Source organism: Pelophylax lessonae, assembly GCF_965119305.1.
Source record: "Pelophylax lessonae genome assembly, chromosome: 1".
NCBI classification, from domain to species: domain Eukaryota; kingdom Metazoa; phylum Chordata; class Amphibia; order Anura; family Ranidae; genus Pelophylax; species Pelophylax lessonae.
The window spans coordinates 352,807,454-352,820,018 of record NC_138768.1 but is presented as its reverse complement, the minus strand read 5'-3'; the positions used below and the strand labels follow the sequence as shown (position 1 = coordinate 352,820,018).

General features: G+C 48.8%; 1 protein-coding gene across 3 annotated transcripts in view; it reads left to right on the top strand.

Moving 5' to 3' along the window:
* Positions 1–21: 21 nt before the first annotated feature.
* Positions 22–12,565, top strand: part of RMI1 (RecQ mediated genome instability 1) — a 90,123-nt gene continuing 77,579 nt past the window's right edge. The window contains exon 1 of one of the 3 annotated variants that reach the window (XM_082257393.1): positions 22–114. The gene's annotated coding sequence lies outside the window, so the exon portion shown is untranslated. Of the gene's footprint in view, positions 115–159; positions 251–371; positions 477–12,565 lie in introns of those variants that run through there. The other 2 variants (XM_082257392.1, XM_082257391.1) reach the window with 2 other exon arrangements.

Genomic DNA, 12,565 nt, shown 5'->3' with positions numbered 1-12,565 from the left:
GAGAAAAAAGGCGGCCAATTGGCCGAGCGCAAAGCCAATCAATGATAACCACGCCCACTCAGTCGAAAGGGAGCCGTGTGGATCAAGCTAGGTTGAATGGAAAAGCCTGGCGAGGTGGAGGAAATGAAAAGATTTTACGTAACACCGCTTCCCAGATGCGTGATAAAAGAACATGGGGGGAAGGGGCGGCTTTTCTAAGGGCGTTAGATAAATACACGAAGGAGACTAAAGTTCGATTTATGTGGATATAGTAAGAGAGGCATATATTTTATTGGGTCATGGTGCGCACCGCGCGGCTACCGTTGTTTAGTTCAGGGGGAAAACGAGCCCGTTGCTAGGACAATAGAACAGATCGTAGTGTGTGGGGGGTGGGGTTGGAAATCTCGCGATGAACGTGGCTTGGCCTCGCGCTCTAGGCGCTTCTACACCAATCAGTTTATGCCGACTGGCTGTTGGCGCCTCGTGTGAGCCAGCGGGTGAGTGTAGCGCGGGAGTCGGGTGTCCCATAGAAACCGTTTTAAATAAATGGAAAATGCTTTGTCTTTTTAAATGGCCGTATGCAAACCGGTAAATACACCGACTGTGTACACACGGCGCTCAGATAGTCGGGAGGTGCATACAGGCACCGGTTATACACACACACGTGTGTATGATCCTCCATAGATACAACAAACATGGAGGCTGCCTTAGGAAAATCCCACTTCTCTGTGCCGAGGCGGGTTTCGGATCAGTGCATGATAATGTATAAAGCAGTGGTGGACCTAGTCACCAAAGGGCCCCTGTGCAACCCCATCCTTCATCCCTGTGTGCCACAAATGCCCATTCAAAGCACTTCAGCCTGGTTCATACCCGTGCGTTTTACAGAAACGCGCCCATTGAAAGCACTTCGGCCTGGTTCATAGCCGTGTGTTTTACAGAAACGCGTCCATTGAAAGCACTTCGGCCTGGTTCATACCCGTGCGTTTTACAGAAACGCGCCCATTGAAAGCACTTCAGCCTGGTTCATAGCCGTGTGTTTTACAGAAACGCACCCATTGAAAGCACTTCGGCCTGGTTCATACCCGTGTGCTTTACAGAAAAGCGCCAATTTAAAAGCACTTTGGCCTGGTTCATACCCGTGTGTTTTACAGAAACGCGTCCATTGAAAGCACTTCGGCCTGGTTCATACCCGTGCGTTTTACAGAAACGCGCCCATTGAAAGCACTTCAGCCTGGTTCATAGCCGTGTGTTTTACAGAAACGCACCCATTGAAAGCACTTCGGCCTGGTTCATACCCGTGTGCTTTACAGAAAAGCGCCAATTGAAAGCACTTTGGCCTGGTTCATACCCGTGTGCTTTACAGAAAAGCGCCAATTGAAAGCACTTTGGCCTGGTTCATAGCCGTGTGTTTTACAGAAACGCGCCCATTGAAAGCACTTCGGCCTGGTTCATAGCCGTGTGTTTTACAGAAACGCGCCCATTGAAAGCACTTCAGCCTGGTTCATAGCCGTGTGTTTTACAGAAACGCACCCATTGACAGCACTTCGGCCTGGTTCATACCCGTGTGCTTTACAGAAAAGAGCCAATTGAAAGCACTTTGGCCTGGTTCATACCCGTGTGCTTTACAGAAAAGCGCCAATTGAAAGCACTTTGGCCTGGTTCATAGCCGTGTGTTTTACAGAAACGCGCCCATTGAAAGCACTTCGGCCTGGTTCATAGCCGTGTGTTTTACAGAAACGCGCCCATTGAAAGCACTTCAGCCTGGTTCATAGCCGTGTGTTTTACAGAAACGCACCCATTGAAAGCACTTCGGCCTGGTTCATACCCGTGTGCTTTACAGAAAAGCGCCAATTGAAAGCACTTTGGCCTGGTTCATAGCCGTGCATTTTACAGAAACGCGCCCATTGAAAGCACTTCGGCCTGGTTCATAGCCGCGTGTTTTACAGAAACGCACCCATTGAATGCACTTCGGCCCGGTTCATACCCGTGCGTTTTACAGAAACGCGCCCATGAACCAGGCCAAAGTGCTTTCAATGGGCGCGTTTCTGTAAAGCGCACGTGTATGAATCAGGCTGAAGTGCTTTCAATGGGCGCGTTTCTGTAAAACACACGGCTATGAACCAGGCCAAAGAGCTTTCAATGGGCACGTTTCTGTAAAGCGCACGGGTATGAATCAGGCCGAAGTGCTTTCAATGTGCTTTTGAAAGCACTTCAGCCTGGTTCATACCCGTTCGTTTTACAGAAACGTGCCCATTGAAAGCTCTTTGGCCTGGTTCATAGCCGCGTGTTTTACAGAAACGCACTACAGTCCATTTAACATGGTTTCCTATGGGTCATGTTCACATCTGTGTTTTATACCGGTGCGTTTTTAATTGGAAAGATTCACACTATTGTAAACACAGACATTGCATGTGATTCGCACCACGTTGCTGTGCAGATCACATTCCATGTCTGTGCAATGCAAATTCAAACATACTGTTGTATTGCTAAACTTGCATTGGAGTTACACAAAAAGGAGCAGGACCTTTTTTTTTTTTTTTTTTTTCCCCACTGGAATTGGATTGCATGTGATCCGATTCCTGTCCAAATTCACAGTTTGCACTGCAATCTGCAAAACGATCTGGGGGTGTTGTTAACTTTGTATTGGCACCCGCAGAGGGCAGTGTGAACTGCCTCCAGGGGAGATGCGATGTGGGAACCCACACTAGAATCATGCTAGTTCCCGCATCGCAATAGTGTGAACCCAGGCGCAGGGACTTTTCTGCCCACATTTTGCGTTTTTGATTCCATAGACTTTAATTGAAACGCATCAAAAATGCAGTGCTTGCATTCTTGCTGGTATCTCCCACGTGACAACAGACACCTCCCGAAAATGCATGTCAAACGCCGCACAAGAAAAAGTATCCCTCATAGGTGTGAACCTAGTCTTTTAGCCCGTACACCCAATCAGATGATCGTAGGAAAAATACCGCTTTCAAAGCGATCGTTCAATAATCTGATCATTAGTACAGAGCCTTCGAGAGCCGATAACGACTGTTCATTAGATATTATCAGGTGGGATAAGCACGAAAATGTTTCTCGTGCAATAACAGGTTCGTACGTGTTTCATTTAATCAGTACAGTTGTCTGAAAGTACAATACAAATACACTACAACCCATTACATCACTTTATTCATTTTATTATACGAGAATTTTCTTAATTTTTAGTTATGAGTTAATTTTCGATATGAGACTAGCATGCAAAAAAAATAAAATAATTTGTCTGATAATCTCATTTCATGTTCCAGGCATTAGGCCTAGTTCACATTTGCAGGTTTGCGGGCCATGTTTGCGCAGGCAAGGCAGCCCACGTTTTCCACAAAAAAAAGGTTCCTGCACCATTCTAAAAATGCATAAACCAAGAAATCGCAGGAAGCTTTTGTATCCTGCGATTCCCCTGTGGTTCCTGCAAACGTGCTGCATTTTTAGATGCGTGGGGCTGCAATTCAGAATGAATGGTAGCCCTGTGCGTTTTTAAACAACTTGTTTTGGGTGCGGGACATGCTGCAATTCACACATCTGCAACCACCCCCATAGATGTGAACCCAGGGGTCAGGCTGTGTTCATATGTGTGCGCTGTGTTTTTGGTGAGGTGCATTCCCATTGACCTCTTCTAGAACGTGTTTTTATGAAAGCACGTCAAAGTTGCAACATGCAGGACTGTGACTCCCTTGCATGAAAACTCACAGTTCTATGGGAGCACGTGTAAAACGCAGCACGCCAAGAACGCAGTGCACACGTGAACCCAGCCTTGTGCACTCTGTAAGGAAAGGTATGGAAGCAGTCACATAGTCTTTGAAGAATTCAAAACTTGTTATAGAGGGAATTTACTAATGGTCACCACACGCTATTCCATTGATGTGTGTTTTTGTGTCTGATTGATGTGTGTTGAACTTTTTTTTTTATCTCTTTGATGTGTGAGCTAAGCATTTTTTTTTCTGATTGATATTCGAGATGAACACTTTTTCTAACTATCTGAGCAATGTGCGATTTGAAGCTTTTTTTTTTTTTTAATCTGATTAATATGTGAGTTGAACTTTTTTTTTTTTTTTTTTTTATGATGTGTGATTTAAACATTTTTTGTTGATGTGTGATTTTGAACAAAGTGATCAACTTTGCAAATGATAAATAGCCATAGGTTGTCTTCTGATCAATTTAGACTGAATTGTAATCATCAGGTTCGATCAAACTGAGTCAATTGCTCATGGTGTAGTGTTGTCAGTTGTTTTGCATCAGTCGGTAGCCCCAAGATACTTTCTTCATCAAAGAGGAAATAAACTTCCCTCTGCAACTTTTACCTATAGGTAAGCTTATGATAAGGCCTACCTATAGGTTCTCTAAATATCTCCTAAACATGTACCATTTAGAAGATATTTACTTTACATTCAGCCAATGACATCACTGGCACATGCGCTCTTAAAGAGGTTGTAAACTCGCATATTTTTTTTTTTTCACCCTGCAAGAGAAAGACATAATGATCTAGTATGCATCGCATATTAGCTCATTATGCAATACTTACCTTAGAACGAGCCCCCGCAGTGCCGCTCACTCACCTCTATGACGGGCGACATGTCCAGTCGCCCGTCTTCCAGGATCGAGGCATCCGGCCATCTGATTGGCTGGAGCCGCGGTGACGTCACTCCCGCGCACGCGCCGACAGTCACGGCAAGAGCGGCCGTTCCTTCAGAGCGCATGCGCCAGTGACGTCACTGGCTGCATGTAAGGTAAATATCTCCTAAACGGTACATGTTTAGGAGATATTTACAGTATCTATAGGTAAGCCTTATCATAGGCTTACCTATAGGTACAAGTTACAGAGGAGGGTTTACTTCCTCTTTAAAAGAACGGCCATCAGTGCTGTTCCTTCAAAGCTCTGTGCCGTGAACGGCGGCTCCCCTGCGTATGCGCAGGAGTGACGTTGTCGTGGCTCTGGCCAATCAGACAGCCAGAAGACGGGAGTCTCAGCGGTGAGCAGGCGCCGCTGGAGGGGCTTCTTTCTAAGGTAAGTATTTCATAATGAGCTAGTAGGCGATGCACACTAGCTCATTATACCTTTGTCTTTTCATGTTTTTATTTATTTTTAGGTTTACAACCTCTTTAATACTTTTGCATTTTGATCAATAGGATTGCTTGGTAGAAACAGAAATGCAATGGGTTAAAGTATAACTAAAGGCAAACCTTTTTATCGTTTTGGAAAGATTGAAGATGGATTAGAACCCCTGTCAGTTTTTATTGCTATGGGTTTCCCCATTATGGAGATTCACCTTGTCTATTTGTCCTGTTTACCATTATCATTGAAAGTAAAGGAAAATCCTAAATTTTGGGGTTTCCCCAAAAAAGTAATAGAGGTGAAATCTTCCAATGGTGTCCCCAAGGAGTTCTCTTAATTTGCAGGTATTTCCTCATACTTCCTGTTTGGCTATGGGACAGGAAGTGAAGGGAAATCTCTGCAATTGGACACAAAGGGGGGGGGGGGGGGGGAAATTGACGGGTTATAACCTTCCTCGCTCTATCCAAAATGAAAAAAAAAAAGTTTTGATAATACTTCTACTTTAACTTGCAAATAAATCTTAACCACTTTGCCTCCGGAAGGTTTTACCCTGTTCATGACCAGGCCATTTTTTTTATTGTGCACTGCGCAACTTTAAGTGCCGGTTCACATTTGTGCGATTGCGGAGATTGCATGTAATTCGAAGCTCACTGCTCCTAAATTACATGCGATCTCTGTGCGGTGCGAATTTCAGCCATACACTTTGTATGGCTGAATTTGCACTGCATCCGCAATAAACACGCACATAAGGACTTTTTTTTTTATCCGCAGCAGAATCGGATCGCATAGTGGTTCACACTAGTGCGATCTGATTCTGTGCGAACTTGCAGATCGCACTGCGATGTGCGATCGCAACTGGGGGTGTCGTTAACTTTTAATTGACACCCCCTGCGTATCGCATATGGCAGTGTCAACTGCCAGAGGTGCAGATGCGATGCGGGATCACTCTGCATATTCACCTCTGGGATTTTATTATATAAACTAAAGAAGACAAACCATTTTGAAAAACAAAACAATTTCTACCTTCTGTTATAAAACAGATCAGGTAAAAAGTAATCAAAATTTCTCATAAATTTATGCCAAAATGTATTGTTACATGTCTTTGGTACAAAAAAAAAAGTCCAAATTAGTGTATATTGATTTGTGCAAAAGTTATGACGTCTACAAACTAAGGTGTATATATACTGAATTTATGCAGCTATAGACCCTGTACTGTAATGACGTGATCAATCATTTATAGTGGGATTATGATAGGGTGGCAGGTAATCTGGAGCTAACACACACTATCTGTGAGGGTCACCAACTGACATCGCTAGTGACACTAATATGTGATCAGTGATAAAACTGTACATTGACACTGTTTGGGAAGGGGTTAACATCTAGGGGCAATCAAGGAATTAATTTTGTGCCTAACAATATGTAATGTGTGCTGCATTTACTTTACTATCTGGCTTTTTTTCTCTTATTCCTGCAACAGCCAGATCGCTGTTCCCAGTACACAGAGTTCTGTATTTTTGTAAGCACCAAACTCTGTGTGTGATTGCACACAGCTGATTAGCTGACCAACCAAAATCATTGGCTGAAATCATCTGCCAAACACGTGCTGTGTTGATTCACAACACGGGTCAGTAGGGGATAGGCACCTGGGCGTAAGCTGGCGACATACAGGTACGTGGTCTGGCCTGCCTGTGCCGCTAGCCCACAGTCAAACTACTGTGGGCAGGTGAAAAGTAGTTAAAGCAGAGCTAAGCATACCTTTTCTTCAATAGTCCCTGTTTCTTGGTGGCACCGCCAACTTCTTCTGTGTGCCAGTCTTCAGCCATCTTCTTTGGCCAGCACAGGATGTCTTCATGCATGCGCAGGAGAGATTTATCCTAGCACAGGGGGACTGCACCAGCAATGTAAGCTGAGCTACGCAAGCAGGCAGGCAGGTGTATTTTATTGCAGGAGAGACATTGAATTGCATTGTGAATTTTCCGATCAGAAAGGAAATTGATAATTTACCAAAGTGTGTATGGCCTGCATAAGTGATCTGGAGCAGCTGTTTATGGCAACTGATCAGTTATTTAGGGCTTGTTCACATTGGATAATTGTAGTTCACTCCTAGGTCACATATTGGCACAATTGTTTTAGATGTGCCCTGTCCACATCATGATGCTGGTGTGATGTACAGTTTGGACAAATGCAGCATGTCTGTATTTTTCCACAGCACAGTGGATAGCACCACCTCACTGAAACTCACCGCCCTACTGTGCAGAGATGTAAATGAAGTGTCTGTTTTTTGATGCTTCGAATAAAGTTAAAAAATGTGTATTGCACCACTCCCTACCAGGGCCGATACTGACACTAGCCTGCAGGCTACCATGAACCTACCCACAAAGCTTGATTGAACAAGCTGACAATAGAAGCTGCTTGGTTGACATGCACAGCTTTTCCAGTTTTAGCAAATTCCCCCCTGTGGTTCAAATACAACTAGGATTAGACAGGGAATTGCAGGTGGTCCCCGGGTTACAAACATCTGACTTAAAAACAAAGAGAGACAACAGGAAGTGAGTAGAAATCTAGCCTTAAGTGGTGTACACACTAGTAGAAAATCTGCCGAAAACTCCTGTCCAAGGTAAAATCGTACGATTTTCGGCTAGTGTGTACACAACTTTCAGCAGCCGATGCTGACATTTTCAACGAAAAAAAGCGGAGGGACAAACACCAACATTTTTATCGTCCGTCCCCAGACGACCAATTTTTTTTTTTTTTTTTTGAAAATCTTTTTATTGTTTTAAACAAGTTAACAACACATAGACAAACACTGGTACAATAGGTCCACCAACCAGCCTCGCCACACACGGCATGCGCTGGAAACAGAAATACATTCAGAGGGGGGCGCCCACGCAGGGGCAAAGCAATCACCGAAACAGCAGTCATAACGTAATACACGTTAAGGTACAACAAATTATACACCAATACAGGGGACCCACCATGCTCCAAACGAGGGGACCCCGCCGTGTCCCCCTGGCAACTAGCCATCGGCCGGGGCATCCCCACCCAGGCATTCAGCAAGGATCGGGATTGCGGAGTCCGCCAGCCACTTGGCCCAGACCCTATCATGCTTCTTGGGGCAACCTCTGTGAGTATACGTATCCTTATACAATGGTATAACTGAATCCACCAGCGCCCTCCACCGCCGAAGCGGGGGGGGGGGACCGCTGTCTCCAGTGAAGAACAACATTTTTCCTGGCGTAGAATAGTATGAGACCCAGGAGAGTGCGGTCCGCCACCCGGGGTAGCAGATCATCCAGCAGGCCCAGGAGGGCCAACCGCGGAGTGGGGTTGATCGATATCTGCAATATTTCTCTGGCCGCTGCGAACACCCGCGACCAATAGTCCGCCAGGGCCGGGCATGTCCAAAAGATGTGAATAAAGTCCCCAGGGGTGCTGCCACAGCGCCAGCACTCCGGGGAGTTAGAGCCATGAATCTTATGCAGGCGATGAGGGGTAAGATACGCCCGATGTGCAATCTTATATTGTACCATACGGTCCCTGAGTGAGATCAAGATCTTGAACGGGGAATCCCACATCTGCTGCCAGTCCTCCGCATCCAACTCCGGAACATCCTGGGTCCACCGCTCCCGGAGACCCGTGAGCTCCGGAGAGAACACCCGAAGGAGGTGAGCATGCAGAACGGAAGCCGCTCGGTCAGAACAGTCAAACCGGAGAACCCGCTCCAAGTCCGACTGCACCGCCCCCCCTGCGGAAACTGGGCCCTGAAGGCATGGGACAACTGCAGGTAGCGAAACAAGTGGGATGAGGGCAACCCGTGAGATTCAAGGAGGCGGGAGAATGTGGGAAGGGAAAGGTCTGAGGACAGGTCCGAGACCCTTTTAATACCAAACTTGGTCCAGGCGGCCGGATCCGGCAGAGAGTAGAGGTGAGGTAAGGTAGGATTGATCCACAGTGGTGCATTGGGGGAGACTGCGGTGTCGGGGTAGGCCTCCAGGGCCAGGCCCTGGCGCCAGGCTCTAATCGTCGTCCGCATGGAGGAAGTCAAAGGATATGGAGCCCGGAGACCCCTGAAAAGCAAGTGTGTCAACGCCTCCACTGACCCCAGCACCGCAGCCTCCGTCACCACCGCGGAGTTGGAGGCGTCAGGAGACAACCACCACACCGCAGTGACCAGTTGGGAGGCCAAAAAATATTTGTGGCAATCTGGGAAGGCGAGACCCCCCTGAGACTGAAGTCTCATAAGCGTGGAGAATTTGTACCTGGGAGGGCGGGAGCCCCACAAGAAGGAGGAAAAGAGCTTATTGAGATTAGCAAAAAAAAGCTTTGGGGATCCACTGTGGTGAGTGGCGGAAGAGATACGTCAGTTTGGGGAGGATTTTCATTTTCACCAGGTTCACCCGCCCTTGCAGGGACAGAGGGAGGTTCTCCCATGCCTTCAGTTTAGCCCTGATATCCCGCACAACAGGGTCAAGATTCAGTGAGATAAAGGCCGTGGGATCTTTGGAAACTCTCACCCCCAAATACACAAAACTATCAACCCACTGAAGCTCGAGATCCGACGGGGCGGCAGCACGTGCAGCCCCATCGATCGCCAGCAGCTGAGACTTGGTCCAGTTCACCCGCAGGCCCGTGACCCTGGAAAAACCATCCAGGATGTCCAGGGCCCCCCGGAGGGAGGGACCAGCGTCCTGCAGGAACAACAGAAGGTCATCTGCGTACAGAGCCACCCTCTCCTCCAGCCACGCCACACGCAACCCCCGAACCTCCGGAGAGGTCCGAAGTGCCTCAGCCACAGGTTCCATGGCGATGGCGAACAAGGCCGGAGAGAGCGGGCAGCCCTGCCGCGTGCCCCTGTACAGTGAAAAGGGGGCAGACAACCGGCCCCCAAGACGGATCGCCGCTCTGGGGGAACGGTATATAATTTGTAGCCACCGGATGAACAGAAGGGGGAATCCCATTCTCCTCAGCACTTCCCACAGAAAGGGCCATTCCACCGAGTCGAATGCCTTCTCTATATCTAGAGATGCCACCACCCTCGTGCCAGCGTTCAGATGCTGCGTCTGTAGATTCGTAAACAACCTGCGCAGATTAATGTCCGTAGACCTACGGGCCATAAACCCAGTCTGGTCCTGGTCAATCACAGAGGGGAGGATAGGCCGAAGCCTGGAGGCTAGGATTTTGGTGAGGATTTTTAGATCGCAATTAAGTAAGGCGATCGGTCGGTAAGAAGCACATAATTTAGGATCTTTAGGGGCTTTGTGAATTAAGATGACATGGGCTTCTGCCATAGAGGGTGGCAAAGAGCCCATCTCCAGACAGTCATTATATAAGGCTGCCAAGAGAGGGGCCAGAACCCCCACGTAAGTCCCATAAAATTCAATAGGTAACCCGTCAGGGCCTGGGGCTTTGCCCCTGGGAATGGACCTAATCACCACCTCCACCTCCTCCGCCGTGACCGGCCGAACCAGACCCACACGCTCCGAGTCAGACAGCCAGCCCAGAGCCACGGGGTCCAGGAGCCCCTGCAGGACCTCCGGGCCGAGGTCAGCCGGGTGGGTAGTATCCTATAACCGTGAGTAGAAAGTCCGGAACGCCTCCAGTATCCCCGTCGGAGAGGTGATCGCCTCCCCCGTAGGGGAGGTAAGTTCAGGCACCAATGTGAGGGGGGTATCATGATGAGACATGGTGGCCAGCAGCCTCCCATTTCGGTCCCCGTGCTCAAAGAACTTCTGTTTAGCACGATACATGGACAGCCTGGCGACCTCAGCCAAGTGGAGATGCAGGTCCCGTTTGGCTGCCTGCAACCCCTCAAAGTTGACTGCCGAGGGGTCCCGAACGTAACGGTCGGAGGCCTCCTCAGCCGCCGACTCCAGGGTCGTCACCGTAAGCGCCTGGAGCAGCTTGACAGCTTTGATGGTCGACATGTAATGACCTCTTGTAACTGCTTTGAAGGCATCCCACACCATCCCGGGAGAGGCCGTATCCGCATTGATGTCCCAATACTCACGAATCACGGACGGGGTCTGAGTCACAATATCAGGGTGCTCGACCCAGTGGGCGCCGAGACGCCACATGGAGCCGTCACGAGCACACCCCGTCCGCAGGACGACCCGCAGGGGACTATGGTCCGACAAGCCGCTGGGGAGGTAAGAGACCCCCTCCACATCCAGCAACATCGACGGATTGGCGAAACCATAGTCAATCCTGGACGCCGTTTTGTAAGTGGCCGAAAAACAGGAGTAGGCTCGCTCCTGAGGGTACTTCCAACTCCAAACCTCCTGAAGCCCCGCGGCCTCAGCCCAACGGAGAAGGTCCCCGGAGAAGGTCTTGGGTGGCACAGGTCTATCCAGGTCCGGGGAGAGGATGGCATTGAAATCCCCCAGGAGAAGCACCTTGGCCGGACAGTATTTGAACACTCTCTCCAGGACGGTGTAGAGGACCTCAGCTTTAAACGGCGGGGGCACATAGATACCCGCCACCACATACCTCTGTCTCCACATCGTGAGCACCAATACCACATACCTACCAGAGGGGTCGGTATGTACCGCCTCCACCTCGCAGGGCAAGGATTTCCGAATCAGAATGGTGACCCCTCTGGCATACGTAGAGTAAGAGGCATGAAAGGACTTTTGTACCCATGGCCTTTTTAGTGAGAGAAGCTTGCTGCCCACCAGATGAGTCTCCTGCAGAATCAGAATGGAGGGGCTATAACGTTGCAGGTATTGAAATAGGAGAGCCCTCTTGAATTTGGAATTAAGGCCCCTAACATTCCACGAAATCACAGAGAAAGTGGATAATCTAGAAGGCGCCATCATGTAACACGTGGAATGCGAGCACCCCCGAGGGAACCCAATCAGGATAGGCACCCAGGGAGCAGCAAGGCCTAGCAGACCATGTACCAGATAAACACATACAAAACAGAAAGAAAAAAAAAGAATAAAGAAAAGACAAAAACAAGCAGTTCTCCAGGGGGGAGAACAAAACACCCCAACATAGCATCTTTACCCTACTGTACCCCAGCCCCCTCCTAACAGTGGGGGGGACAGGGGACAGTTTGAACCCTGAACAAGAGAAAATGGTGCGAGCAGGCTCAGCCATCAACCAGCCAAGCCCCTCGTGGGAGCGGGAGCAGAGGCCCGGCCAGAGTTCTGAGGGGGGTCAGTCTGCGACAGTCCACCAAGGGGACCCCCAACAACGTCAGTTCAAAAAGATCCCAGGAGGGAAGCGGCACTCTCGGTGAGTCTTCCCGACGTCAGTCCTTGGCAGGGCTCCGATCCGTAGCAAGACAGGATCCCGTGCTATAGGGCAAAAAAAAGAAACGGCCGGCACCGACCAACAGGGGGGAGGAAGTGGGAAGGGGGGGGGGGGACCGTGCCAGTTCAAGGAGATTTGCGGATGTAGGAGCAATCGACGACCAGTCTCAGTCCGGGACATGGGGAAGGATCAAAAGGGGGGGGGGGACAGTCACAAGCCCGGGTAACAAAAAGGAGAAAGGTG